The following is a 14,383-nucleotide window of genomic DNA, read 5'->3' as shown; positions in this document are numbered from 1 at the left end:
GTGTTTGCATGCGTTTTTGTGTTTGCATGCGTTTTTGTGTTTGCATGCGTTTTTGTGTTTGCATGCATGTTTATTTTAGTTTGCGTTTTATTTTTTGTGTTTGCATTTGTTGTTTGTGTTTGCATCTTTCTTGTGTTTGCGTGTTTTTTTGTGTTTGCGTGCGTTTTTTGTTTGTGTTTGCATTTGATTTTTTTGTGATTGTGTGCGTTTTGAGTTTGCATCTTTCGTGTGTTTGCGTGTTTTTTTGTGTTTGCGTGTGTTTTTTGTTTGTGTTTGCATTTGATTTTTTGTGTTTGTGTTTGTTTTTTGTGTTTGTGTTTGTTTTTTGTGTTTGCATTTTGCATTTTGCATTTTTGCGCGTTTTTCCGTTTGCTGCGTGTTTGCACCTGTCGGCCACCGTACTTCAGGGTACGCTTACCCCGCGATAAATGAGGGACTGCTGTAGTTGCTTTCTGAAAGTTTCATTCAAACCCATCACCTGGTTCATGAAATATTCTGCTAATGGTGTAAACACACACACACGAGCAAAAATAAGATTTCTTTGCTTTCGCCTTTTGACAACAGGCAATAATTATAGCTCAGATAGAAAGTGTCAAAAGGTTTTGAACATTTTTGTGTGAAAGGTGACCCACCTGTTGATTTCTTATTGATACACATGTCAATTAATTTCGTAATAATCAGCAAATAAGCATATTTTTGTAACTTTTTGATCCCAATAATTAATTATAAGAGCACTGAAATATTGTTCACTTACTCCTGACTCCAAACACTTTGATGTTGCCATGATTGAGGTTGATGTTTGACAAATGCAGGTTAGACTTTAAATATATCCTGATGCATGCTCAATAATCCAGGTAGAAAATCTAAAAAAGTTAAATCTGGTCCTCTGAACATTCAAAACAAAACAAACAAACAAAAAAAAATGTAGAAATGTGGAAGTCTTTCGGATGAAAGATGAAACGTTTCTACATTTAAAAAAAAAAATTGTTTTTATTTATTTTGAATGTCCAGAGGACCAGATTTAACTTTTTTAGAGGTTAGATTTTAAACCATCAGCTGCCACATGTTTCTGATCTAGATCAGTTTTCCCCACTGGTTTCTGGCCTTGGTGGTGGGTTCAAGCATTGGGAGGTGTCAACAAGACAAAAAAATTCAAGTTTATGTTTTGCTATTAAAACAATTTTAATTTTATTTATTTATTTATTTATTTTTACGTAAATGATTTATTAACAAAGTGTGTAACATTTCACACGTGTTCTTCAGGGCTTCTCAAATAACTTCTTTAAAGCTTCTTGTTAAAGAAAAAAACACTCATTTTTTTGGTTTGGAGTGGGTTGCAACATTTTTGAATGAACGTAATTCGATCAATGATCTGAAAAACAAAATCATTTTTGCATTGATTCTATATCTGTTTGTCCAGTTTGCCAGTCATTACCAACCAATCTTGCAGCTTTTAATGCTCAAGTACTTTCAGTGACAAAAAATCCATAAATTACAATTTTCAAACATAACTCTTATAGTGTGAAGCAGAGCCCTATGAAGAGAGAGTTGCGACACTCTTTGAACTCGCCGATACGCGGTCACGTGGTTCATGCAGCTCTCAATAGATCCAAACAGTTCATCGCTGTCAGTCAGTTTGAGCAGCTGTTGGCGCAACATAACACAAAAATCGACTTTTCTTACTTTACCTGGCGTCTTTCAGTAATTATTGAGCAGTAACGAACTGATTACTTAACTGATTATTGATTATTTCACAGACTATGCATTTTATCAAAGTGTTTTTAGAAGCGGCTGATACATTTATCATTATAGAAGGAAACGAGACTGCAAACACATATTTGTTAGAAAAAAAATGTATATGCAATACAATGGTCAATATAGCGATGTCAGTGTTTTATAACGTTACACACGTTAAAAAAAGATCAGAGTAACTCCTGTTATAAAGCTGTTTCTGATGTTCTCTGCAGGATAATGCTCCACCTTGTCCTCCATGCAGCAGTTCAGATCTGCTCCAGCTTACCTTAGAACATCTGGATGAATTCTTGATTTCTATAGAAGATATTAATTCAACCTTTATTTAAACAGGTTCGTCCCATTGAGCCACGAGGACTCATTTACAAGAGAGACCTGAATATAATTGTTGTATTTGTCGTTTTTTTATGGAACCAAGTACCTGATAACTGAGTTGATTGTAGCCTGACACCTATTGTAAAACTGTAATTCATTGATTAAAATGTTAATTTAAATGAAACTTTCTAGTTAAAATCATAACAGATGACAAAATAAGTGTTAATTGTGCAAAAATAAATTTCCAAACAATTTATTATAAAATATGTAAAATGTAAAACAAGCTTTAATAAAGTAATTTTACTGCCATTTATACTGTTTATTAATGACATCATCTCAAGTCAGCAGGAGCACCATCATCATCATCATCACAACAACACAAAGTGAGAGCTGTAAATTTAATCTGCACAAACATTTTCAATCAGGGCTCAAAATGTTGAACTGTCAAAGAAATGTGCAAGAAATAAACTAATGTCACTCTACAGGCACATTTAGAGAGAGGACAGTTCACAGAGACACAGTGAGGACGTGTGAGACTGAAGGAGGTTCAACCAGTTGTTCATGGACCAGAACCAGATGAGAAGAACAGCAGAACTTCCACTGACCAGTGATCTGACCAGTGATCTGACCAGTGATCTGACCAGTGACCTGACCAGTGATCTGACCAGTGATCTGACCAGTGATCTGACCAGTGATCACACAAGTTGTTCTAAATTACACTTTGGCACGAACAGTGTTACAATAAGACATGTCATATTTTTTATTGAACAATAATCTTCATTCTAACAGTGACGTTGTAATTTCAGAGACTGAGGAAGAAACAGAAATGAGGTGAGTGAGATGAGGGAAAGATGAAAATGTGTCCTCAGAGGACGGGGACATGTCAGGATCTGATGATCCAGGATCAACAGGACCAGGAGGATGGATCAACAGGCAGTCAGGGAACAGAGATGAAAAGCCTGAGGAACAATTAGAACAAAAAATACATAAGCAGGACAGAAGAAACTCACAGACAAGAAGATTAACTCAGTCCTGCAAAGAAAAATGTTAATGGAAAAGAAATTCTGACATATTTTTACAAAAGATCAGGTGAAGACAACTGGCATGAAGAATAACTTCCAGCTCCATCTCAATGTACCTGTGATAGTTTAATAAGTTGTTTTGTTATTGTCCTACAGTTTATTGATGCTGATATATTCTTGTAATAATTCTTATTTCTTGTTCTGTCTTGAAAGAGTCTCATCTCAACTTGACCCATGATTACCAAACATTAAACTAATAATATAAAACAACTGTAAATCAACAGTCCTGCAGTAAATACCAACTTTGTGAAGGTTATGGTGTTAAAGTAATTTTATTCAAACATCTTGATTCAGCTGTTATTGATTAATAGAAGACAGAAAATGAGATCTTGTACCTTTCTGATACTTTGAATGCAACATTCAGTTCATGAAGTCATTCTCCTGTGGTTTACCTGGAAAACATGAAAACATTGACTCATCTCCACAATCACATTTTTCTTTAATGATAATGTCACAACTTTTGCTGCAGTCTTTGACAAATGATCTATAACTTTAACTAAAATACGTCAGTCTTGTTGTCATGTTGTCATCATTCTTTGTTAAATCAGGTCTCTCTTGTAAATGAGTCCTCGAGGCTCAATGGGATTTACCTGTAGAAATAAAGGTTGAATGAATCTCTCAGAACAAAAAAGGCCAAATATTTTCTAGTTGAGTTCAGTAACTGGAATTACCATAAATTTAAAAAAGACCACCTTTCAAAATTTAAGCAGTAAGATATTTTAAAATGCTGAATTAGAAATAGACTCGTTTAAACCGTCATGTTGCAGAGCAGCTGCAGTTAAAACACAACTAGTAATTTAACATGTTTCATTAAGTAAAACTGGCGACATGAAGTATTAATGTTGATAAATTGTGGTACAGAACAGTCAGATAACGCTTCACAATGGAGAAAAAGTGTCGCATTTGCATCAACTTACCGGAAAAACACGGAGAATGAACTACGTTCAATGCTGAACCGCTGCTGTTTGGAACTTTTTGCCGCTGCATGACCCATGTGACTTCCGCATTCCATTCTTTCTGTGGGAGTGTCACAACTCTCTCTTTATAGGGCTCTGGTGTGAAGTTCACAAGTCATAATGTATTTTACAATAATAAAACTCCTCAACATTGACACTGAAATGACGTTTTTGCCTTTATATTACTTTTGACATTTTAAAAATGATAGCACAGGTAGTCCTTCACACAGTACAAAATAACTTCACAATCGCCATTTATATTTTCTAGATCAATGGAGTTCTACCTTAAAATGACTACCATACTACTCAGTGGGATTATATTTTAAGATTTCATTAATTTCGTTTAAGATTTCAGCTCATGTAATCATTTATTACAATTTGTCATATTTGATCCTTTAAAAAAAACAAAAAACAAGTAAAAACCCATCACATTACAGTTACCTCACTGTATGGGTCTGAATATAAACAAGCTTAGCGCATATGCCTAAACATAATCATTTTTGTTATAATTCTATGTAGATTTGAAATGTTTGCAGATATTTATGATAAACTACAAAACATATGAAACAGACTGTCTCACAGAAAGAACATTGTGAGTTTTAGAAAATAAAAAAATTAAACCGAGACACACCTTTTCTATAACCTTGGGCAAACAAATAAGCATCTTTTATTGATATTTAATCCCAAGAACTAAACCCTAAATAACATCCTGTCACAGAGAGAGCTACAGTCAAACAGGCTGACCGAGCTCTTACGGCGTCATGCTCTGCTCGCGGCAGTTTATTCACGTGCACTGGTCGCACATGTCTATGCTAATGATAACTCTCTGAATGCATCAACATTAAATACAAAGTTACATTTTAGATACAAAAGACCCAGAGAGTTCGCAGGGGAGGGTTTAAGGATGTATCAGCTTTGGTGTCTCCACCTCTGCACCTAATTGGTCATGTGCAAGCATGCACAGACATCTATTAATTTATTATGTGCCATAACCTTTATGTTCTGTTGGCAGGGTGGGCTGCTCTCCTTGGATAAAAGTAGGGGAAATTCTGTGGATACATTTGATTTGTAAATAAAATTCAAATTCCTCTTTCAGTTTTTGTCAGTAATTGTGCCTTTTAAAATATAAAAAATATATATATTTTGAAAATACAGATAAGGATTATAATAATTTAGTTAAAATCACTACTGTTTATAGAGCCTTTGTTGAGACTTTCCTTTAAGTACGGTAAACACTTTTTCAAGGTGGAGAGAAATAATATTTCCATTTAGACATGTGCACTTGGACTGTACTTGTTTTTTTATTTTACCATTTACCTTTCCTGATTTACATATTCATTTGCTTTCTGGGTATCCAGTTGTCTTAAGATATTTTATCTTGTTTATGCAGTCTGAAATTGAAAGTAGCTCAGATTTGTTTGAGAAACAAAAGACAAGAGCAAGAAGCTTTTTGCATTGCAAATTGTGATGGTTTTTATGAGCTTTGCTTCATGTCAAGATGTTCTTTTCTCTAGAACATCCGGTGAGCTTTATGTTTTTTGTTGATTGTTTTGTGTACTCTAGTCTTCGCCAGGCTGCACTTTCAGGAAAGGCATAAAATAGCAGCGTGAATACACACATTCCTCTGGCTGTAATCTCACACAGTAGTGATAATGAATCGGAGCAAAGATGTAGAATGAGTGTTAAATGTATGAGTCACACTACTGCATGATAAACAACAATATGCGTTTACACAAAACTCGATGCATAGGGATCTATGAAATTATGAAAAAAGTTACTTTGAACTAAAATGAGTAGGTGAAAAATCTGTCTGTTTATGAAATGTCATTATAACGTCTTTCGGACTTAATAAATGTAGACGAATGGCAAGAGAGACAAGGTGACCACAACTGAAGGAGTTGAACTATCTGAAGGTAACATTGCAGATGTCCATGGCAGCTACAAATACCTTAGAATCCCACAGGCAAATGGCAATCATGATGGGGTCACGAGAAAGTCAGTCATAAACATGTACCTACAGAGAGTAAAGCAGGTCCTGAAGATCCGGTTGAACGACAAGAACAAAGTCCAAGCCATCAACATGTGCCTTTATGTGCTTTTTCAATCATCAGATATCCTGCCTCACAATGCTGAGTCCCGCACCCTGGGATTGTACACTAAGCCAAAAGGACTAGACAGAAAACTAGAGATGAAAATAAGATCTGGACTACTTCAGGAAGAAAGTCCTCATTGATGATCTGGTGAATGAATGTCTCAGGCACCAGAATCCCATAGTGGAAAAGGAGGAACATGAGGAGCCATCATGGAAAGATAACTCTTTGCACCACTGGCAGATTAAAGAAGTGGCTGATGTCAACAAACCTTACCAGTTTCTAGAGAGGGCTGGACTTCAGGACAGCACAGAGGCACTGATCATGGCAGTATAAAATCAAAAGAGGCTTGAAACATCTGTGCCAGATACAAGCTGGAAGTCAAAGTGGGAGGCTCCACCAAGAGTACCGGTAGAAGAGAATGACATGGCTAATCTGTTTTGCTGTGACAAAAATTTTGTTTTCACCTGTCTGCTAAGGTCTGCCAGCCCCATCAGCAGGCAAGTGTGTGCATCCCAGAGTTTTGTGACCTCAATGACTGCACACTACAGTACTCACCTCTTCCTTTTAAAATAGTGGTGTCAAAGATGCAGTAGACAAAAAAAGACTGAGTCAAATCTCAAACAGAAGAAGAAAAACACCATGTACATTCATTTTAAGGAAATACTGTGTTACTTAACTTGCTTAAGGACCTGTTATCCCTCAGGAACCACAAGGAAACAAAACCGGCATCTAAATCCTGACAAGTAATCATTCAAGCTTTGTTCTTTCTTGTTTTTGTGGATAGACAGTTAACACAGCAGCACATCATCATTGCCACTTACGGTTGTAGTGAATGTTGTAAGCTGAGTGAAATGCTGTGGTGCAACTGAACTAGGCACACCTTTTAGAGTGTAGGTGTGCCCAAATGCTTTTCTATATGGACTCAGAAAAACAAAACAACTGTTTACACCCTTAGATATTGTAGAACGTCACAATCTAGACAATATGTGTCAAACTCGAGGCCCGGGGACCAAATGTGGCCCTTTTTGACATCTTATCGGGCCCCCAAGATGTTATTTTAAATGTAAAATGCTTTTATAACTTTTTTTTCAGTAATCTTTGATTATCATGTCAAAAGTGCAACAGAGAATGTCAAATGAGACCAATTAAACTCTTATTGAGGAAACTGCAACCAAGAAAAGATGTTTGGTATCTAACTTGAGTTAATGTAGATTCTGAAACTGGCCCTTAGTTTAAAAAAGCTTTTAATTTTGGCCCCTTTTGTAAGTGGGTTTGACACCCCTGATCTAGACTGATTAACATACGCTAACCAACTGGAGATTGTGGTTAGGAGTGTCCTGATACCAGTTTTTGTTTAGTTCAAACTAGGAATGTGCGATATGGCTTAAAATTCATATCACAATATGTATTGTGAAGGGTGGCGATAACGATATATATCGCAATATGTTTTTGGTATAAAACTTAATAGGAATTTTAAAAAAGCATAGGATGTCCTTTTGCCATCATATATTTTGAATTTAAAAAATTTTCACTACTAGGTCCAGAGAGTTTTTAAATAATAAACAAATCAAGTATTAGGCTTCTTTCTTGTAGTGCAAAACAGTGCAAAAGATATCAAATGTAGTTTTAGCCAAATGTTTTAAACAAAATAATATGTTGTTAACTCTTAACAGTTTCCAGTATTTTCACTTAAGAAATGAACAGCAACAGAGCAGCATTTTACACCAAAACACTTCACCCTCCAAACCTCTAGTTGGCGCCTCCCTTCTGCTTTAATGGAGAGCTGACACAAAATGACTGTGGCTTTGACCAGAGGGTCTCGCAGTAAAATCACACAACACAGCGTTCTTTTCACAGATCAGAGAGCAGGTTTCTCTAAAGCTGACCAATGCTTACTTTAACTTTAGACAAAAAAAAACTTTCGATGGAACTCAGCATTTTGTGCATGCGTCCGAATACGGCAACACTACCGCAAGCCGGCTATAGTTAGCTTCGCTACTTATTTCTCGAAGAAATGACTTGAACGCCACTTGCACAGTTTTCAACTCAAAAAAAGTAACGATTAAATCTGACTGCTCTAATTTTACACTTGAACACTACTTACGCACAGTTTTCAACTTAAAAAAGTAACGATTAAACTGAAAATTCTGATTTTACATCAGACACAACATTACTGTGGTTAGCCGGTAGAAGACAGATCTCTATCGTAGGCTAAATTTCTATCGTTTCTACCGTGTACCATATATATCGCGCATTCCTAGTTCAAACCAAATACAAGTACAAGTTCGTCACTTTGGATACTTGCCGATACTGAGTGCAGAGACTGAGTAGTTAATGAATTAGTACTAAACATTACACAGCAACATTAAACAGTGTTTTTATGAGTACAAGTATGAGTACTTGAGGCTGGTATCAGATCTGATACCAATACCAGTATCGGTATTGGGACACCACTAATTGTGGTGGTTGACAAGCTATAGAAGAAGACAGTGGTGATGTAACAATTCCAAGAGATGGTAACATCAGGAAGAAGGAGCACTAAAAGCTGGAGAAATACCAACAGATGAAAGAGGAAATACAGAAGTTGTGGAGAGTCAAGGCCTCAGTGGCCTCAACATCCCTGATGCATCCATACATTTCTTTGCTGATGACAGTTGTTTATTGCCGAGATAAAAGAGTTGAAATGGCTTTCCAGTTTTTGAAATCTGCATTCAAGGTCATCCAGTCTGATTTGTTCCACATAAAACTTGTCCTAAATGCCAACAAAACCAAAGGGATGCTTTTTACAAATAGGAAGTCGGTCCCAGCAGTTCTTCTGATTTCAAACTCAAATGGTGTCCCGATTGAGTTTGTTGATTCCTATAAATATTTGGGTATCTTGGTCGACTCGCATCTCTCTTTTAAGCTCCATGTGGAAAACCTAGTAAAGAAACTGAAAGTTAAACTGGGTTTCTTTTTCAGAAACAGATCCTGTCTAACTCTGAATGCTAGGAAACGCCTTGTACAAACCGGATTCCAAAAATGTTGGGACACTAAACAAATTGTGAATAAAAACTGAATGCAATGATGTGGTGATGGCAAATGTCAATATTTTATTCGTAATATAACATAGACGACAGATCAAAAGTTTAATCTGAGTAAATGTAACATTTTAAAGGAAAAATATGTTGATTCAAAATTTCACAGTGTCAACAAATCCCAAAAAAGTTGGGACAAGTAGCAATAAGTGTCTGGAAAAAGGAAATTGGACATATAACGAACGGCTGGAAGACCAATTAACACTAATTAGGTCAATTGACAACATGATTGGGTAATAAAAAAGCTTCTCAGAGTGTCATTGCCTCTCAGAAGCCAAGATGGTAAATGGATAGCCAATTCCACCATTGTTGTGCAGAAAGATAGTGCAGCAATACCAGAATGGTGTTACCCAGCGTAAAATAGCAAAGACTTTTAAGTTATCATCATCAACCGTGCATAACATCATCAAAAGATTCAGAGAATCTGGAACAATCGCTGTGTGTAAGGGTCAAGCCATAAAACTCTACTGGATGCTCGTGATCTCCGGGCCCTTAAACGTCACTGCATCTCAAACAGGAATGCCACTGTCAAGGAAATAACAGAATGGGCTCAGGAATACTTCCAGAAAGCATTGTCAGTGAACACAATCCACCGTGCCATCCGCCGTTGCCAGCTGAAACTCTACAGTGCAAAGAGGAAGCCATTTCTAAGCAAGCTCCACAAGCTCAGATGTTTGCACTGGGCCAGGGGTCATTTAAAATGGAGTGTGGCAAAATGGAAGACTGTTCAGTGGTCAGATTAGTCACAATTTGAAGTTCTTTATGGAACACTGGGACGCCATGTCATCCGGACCAGAGAGGACAAGGATAGCCCAAGTTGTTATCAACGCTCCGTTCAGAAGCCTGCATCACTGATGGTATGGGGTTGCATGAGCGCTTGTGGCATGGGCAGCTTGTATGTCTGGAAAGGCACCATTAATGCAGAGAACTATGTTCAGGTTCTAGAACAACATATGCTCCCATCTAGACATCATCTCTTTCAGGAAGACCCTGCATTTTTCAACACGATAATGCCAGACCACATTCTGCAGCAATCACAACATCATGGCTACGTAGGAGAAGGATCCGGGTACTGAAATGGCCAGCCTGCAGTCCAGATCTTTCACCTATAGAGAACATTTGGCGCATCGTAAAGAGGAAGGTGCGACAAAGAAGGCCCAAGACGATTGAACAGTTAGAGGCCTGTATTAGACATGAATGGGAGAGGATTCCTATTTCTAAACTTGAGAAACTGGCCTCCTCTGTCCCCAGACGTCTGTTGAGTGTTGTAAGAAGAAGGGGGGATGCCACACAGTGGTAAAAATGGACTTGTCCCAACTTTTTGGGGATTTGTTGACGCCATGAAATTTGGAAACAACAGATTTTTCCCTTAAAATTATACATTCTCTCAGTTTAAACTTTTGATCTGTGATTTGTGTTCTATTCTGAATAAAATATTAGATGTTGGCACCTCCACATCATTGCTTTCAGTTTTTATTCACAATTTGTGTAGTGTCCCAACTTTTTTGGAATCCGGTTTGTATTTGTGACGTTCCTTCCCTCCATTGATTACGGTGACATTATTTACATGAACGCTCCTACAAGCACCCTGCGGATGTTGGATACTGTCTATCATGGTGCACTAAGATTCATAACTGGCTGTGATTATCGTACCCACCACTGCACCCTGTATTCCCTGGTTAACAGGACATCATTAACTTCATGCAGCCTCTCTCACTGGTACATTTTCATCTTTAAATCACTTCTTGGTCTGCTGCCTTCATACAGCTCCTCCTACATGTCTTTACGTGAGTGCAGCTACAGCGTGCGCTCTCAGGACATTATTACCTGCAGTGTTCCCTCAGTGCGGACTGAACTTGGCAAAAGGGCCTTCTCCTACTCCGCTCCTGTTTCCTGGAATATCTTACAAAAAGACCTGAAGCTCTCGACCTTGACCTCTCTAAGTGGCTTTAAGAATCTGTTGGACTCCTGGCAGGGACCAATGCAGACATGTTCCTGTTTTTAGTTTTCTACATTCACCTTATAATCTAGCTGTTTTTTGTTACTTTTTTTTAGCCATCTTATTTGTAAAAAAAAATCTGTATGCCTTTCTATAACCATCTATTGTTGTCGCTGTTGTCCATTGTTTTCATCATTCTTTGTTGAAACCTGGTCTCTCTTGTAAATGAGTCCTCGGGGCTCAATGGGATTTACCTTTCTAGATAAAGGTTGAATGAATAGTGCCAATGTTTATTGAAGCACTCTGTGCTCTTACCTCCAAACTGAAAGAGCGGCCCCAACAGATCCCAGGAACAACCTCAGAGATCTCTGACCAGAACAGGAACAGCTTGATACTGAACAGAACCCTCAAGCTCCCAGGCCTCTGGTAGATGATCCAAGTTTGAAGTGAAAAGAAGGGGTGAGCTCTTAGTTGCTGTTTTTTGTGAATTAAATATCAAGTACCTGACATTGTTTCTATGATTATGATTGTTATTCCTTCTAATAATTTTGGACATTTACTTCCAATATTGACAACGTTAGAAATAAACTGTTACAGTAGTCCCTTGCTACTTCGTGATTCATTTTTCGCGGACTCGCTCTATCGCGGTTTTTCAAAGCAAGATTGTACATGACACACAATGGCTGATTGATGGATGAGCTGCACCATCGGCATGGGATTTTTATTTAAAATACATTATTTTAAGATATTTAGCATCTGTGTGCAGCCCACAGCTGTGGGCGAAGCTTCCTCCTGCAGCTGATCAGCTGATCTCCGTGCAGAGCGAGGAAGTGGGCGTGGCTGAGAGTGCAGCCAGTGGCATATAGCTGAAATCATGGCATTATGTGCCCTTTTATAACGTTTAGAGTTTAGAAACATTGTTTAGAATATTGCAAGAGTGTGGGAAGGGTTTAAAACGCCTTTACACACACACACACACACACACACACACACATATATATATATATATATATATATATATATATATATATATATAAAAAAAAAAAAAAGGTTTACCACAGAGAATAAAACCTAAATAAATGAAATGCAAATAAAATGTTTCTATTATTATAGATGCAAGAATGTCTTGTAGATGTGTATTTTATCCTCAAATTCCAGGGAGAAAACTGGGTCACATCTTTTCCCGAACATAAAATGAGATATGAGTTTGACAGCAAGGGAGGGAACAGGTGAAGCAGGTGGAGAGACGCAGCATACGGACAGGTGGAACTCCAGAGTTTCCCAGGGTAGATGATATTTCAGGCTTCATGGTGAAGTTTGACCCAACTCTGTATGGTTCAAGAGGACTTCATGTTCAACTCATCTACAACTCACTCTGAGGCTGTTAGACTCATGAATCTCTAACCAGAATAATCACTGTGAAAAACCACATCATGTTGCTGCTGATCTGTTTCATGTTGCTGCTGATCTGTTTCAATGTTGATGTGTTCATGCGTGCACATCTGCTCACAGACTCATGTTCATGTTTGTGCTGATGTTCAATGTTTTATGTTATGAGTGCTTAGTGTATATTTAGTTGATGTTTTTCTTAGTTCATATCTTAGATGTTATTACTGTTTTTCTTATACATTTTATTGTTGGATGTAACTGGGACCCCGTGTACATAATTTCGCTCCACCACATGTACCACATGAGGTGCGAATGACAATAAAGAAACTCTGACTCTGACTATATGTCGGAACAGCTGATTTTCAGTGTGCTCCACCCACTTGCACTTCTGTGCTGACATGTCCGAGCGTGTTTTATTTTACTGTTGTTTACAAATTGATCATATTTCTAACCTTTGAAAAATAATTTAAAGAACTCTCTTGTGCATGTATAAGCTCCATTTAGACAGGGGTTTGTTACAGGTGTATTGTACAACAGGTCCATTCAATGAGAAGACGGCACGAGGTGCCGCTGAGATGATTCTGACCAGTGCACGTTTTGTTTTTAGTCAGATTAAACTACATTCAGTTCAACGCTCGTCTTCTGGTCATCGTTAAACACAACGCAGAGGGAACTATAAGACGAATACAAACAAACTGACAGGTTGATATTATTTGGACCGAGCTGAATTAATAGCCTATCCAGCCAAGTTCAACACGGTTACACAGCACGGTTTTCTCTTTGTTGGATTTGAATATCCTCGTCTGTTCAGCCCCAACCTCTTCACCTCCACTTTTTCCTCAATAGGCATTAAGGAAAAGGGATTATTGATTAAATAATCCACCTTGTTTATGCTAATATTACTCGCCATCGCGTCTACACACTCTACACCAACCCACGCCCACATACACTCTCGCTGAGGCACATTATTGTACGTCCATCCTCATTGGATGAATCCTGTGGCTGTGGGCTGAACAAAATGAGCCCCAATGAGCCGCAAACCGAAGGGGCGTGGCAAGACATCTGTCAGTCATTCTGAACCATGAAGGAACAGTAACAGAACGGGGCTCTCAGAGTTTAACCCTTTGGAACGACCCTGGGATTTTCCCCAGGCGGTTTGACACCAGTTTTGTTGTGAATTTAACAAAATGTGACATTAACCAAAAAGGTCCATGCTCAATAATCCAGGTATAAATGGTAAATGGACTGTACTTGTATAGCACTTTTCTATCTTATTTCAAGCTACTCAAAGTGCTTTACAACACAACCTGTGTCCTCATTTACCCATTCATCCAGCACTCTACTAGATCTCTACAAAAGTAAATTGAACAAATCATTCTAAAGAGACTAATCAGTGCTTTATCACATTTATATACTGATGGGACACACATCAGAGGCGATGAGGGGTTCATTGTCTTGCCCAGAGACACTTCAGCATATGACTGCTAGTGGATTCGAACCCCCAACTTTCGCATTGGAGGACAACTGCTCTAACCACTCAGCCACAGCCGCCACACTCAATTCAATCCAACAGTTTTCATTGGCTTGTATACCTGGATTATTGAGCATGGACCTTTTTGGTTTTGAACCAGTTTGACATGACTGTCGACGAGGAAGAGGGCCAGCACAAGAGGAGGGGACGTGCCAAAGACACCAACTTAGCACCAACATAACTGGTTTATTATATATATTAATATATATATATATATATATATATATATATATTAATATATATATATTT

At 37.8% G+C, this 14,383-nt stretch overlaps 1 protein-coding gene across 1 annotated transcript in view; it reads left to right on the top strand.

Moving 5' to 3' along the window:
- LOC119416599 (probable phospholipid-transporting ATPase IIA) overlaps positions 1 to 14,383 on the top strand; it is a 99,966-nt gene that overhangs the window by 19,874 nt on the left and 65,709 nt on the right. The window lies entirely within an intron of this gene.

Source organism: Nematolebias whitei, chromosome 11 (genome assembly GCF_014905685.2).
Source record: "Nematolebias whitei isolate Nwh7 chromosome 11, NemWhi1, whole genome shotgun sequence".
NCBI lineage: Eukaryota > Metazoa > Chordata > Actinopteri > Cyprinodontiformes > Rivulidae > Nematolebias > Nematolebias whitei.
This window is presented reverse-complemented; position numbering and strand designations above follow the sequence as displayed.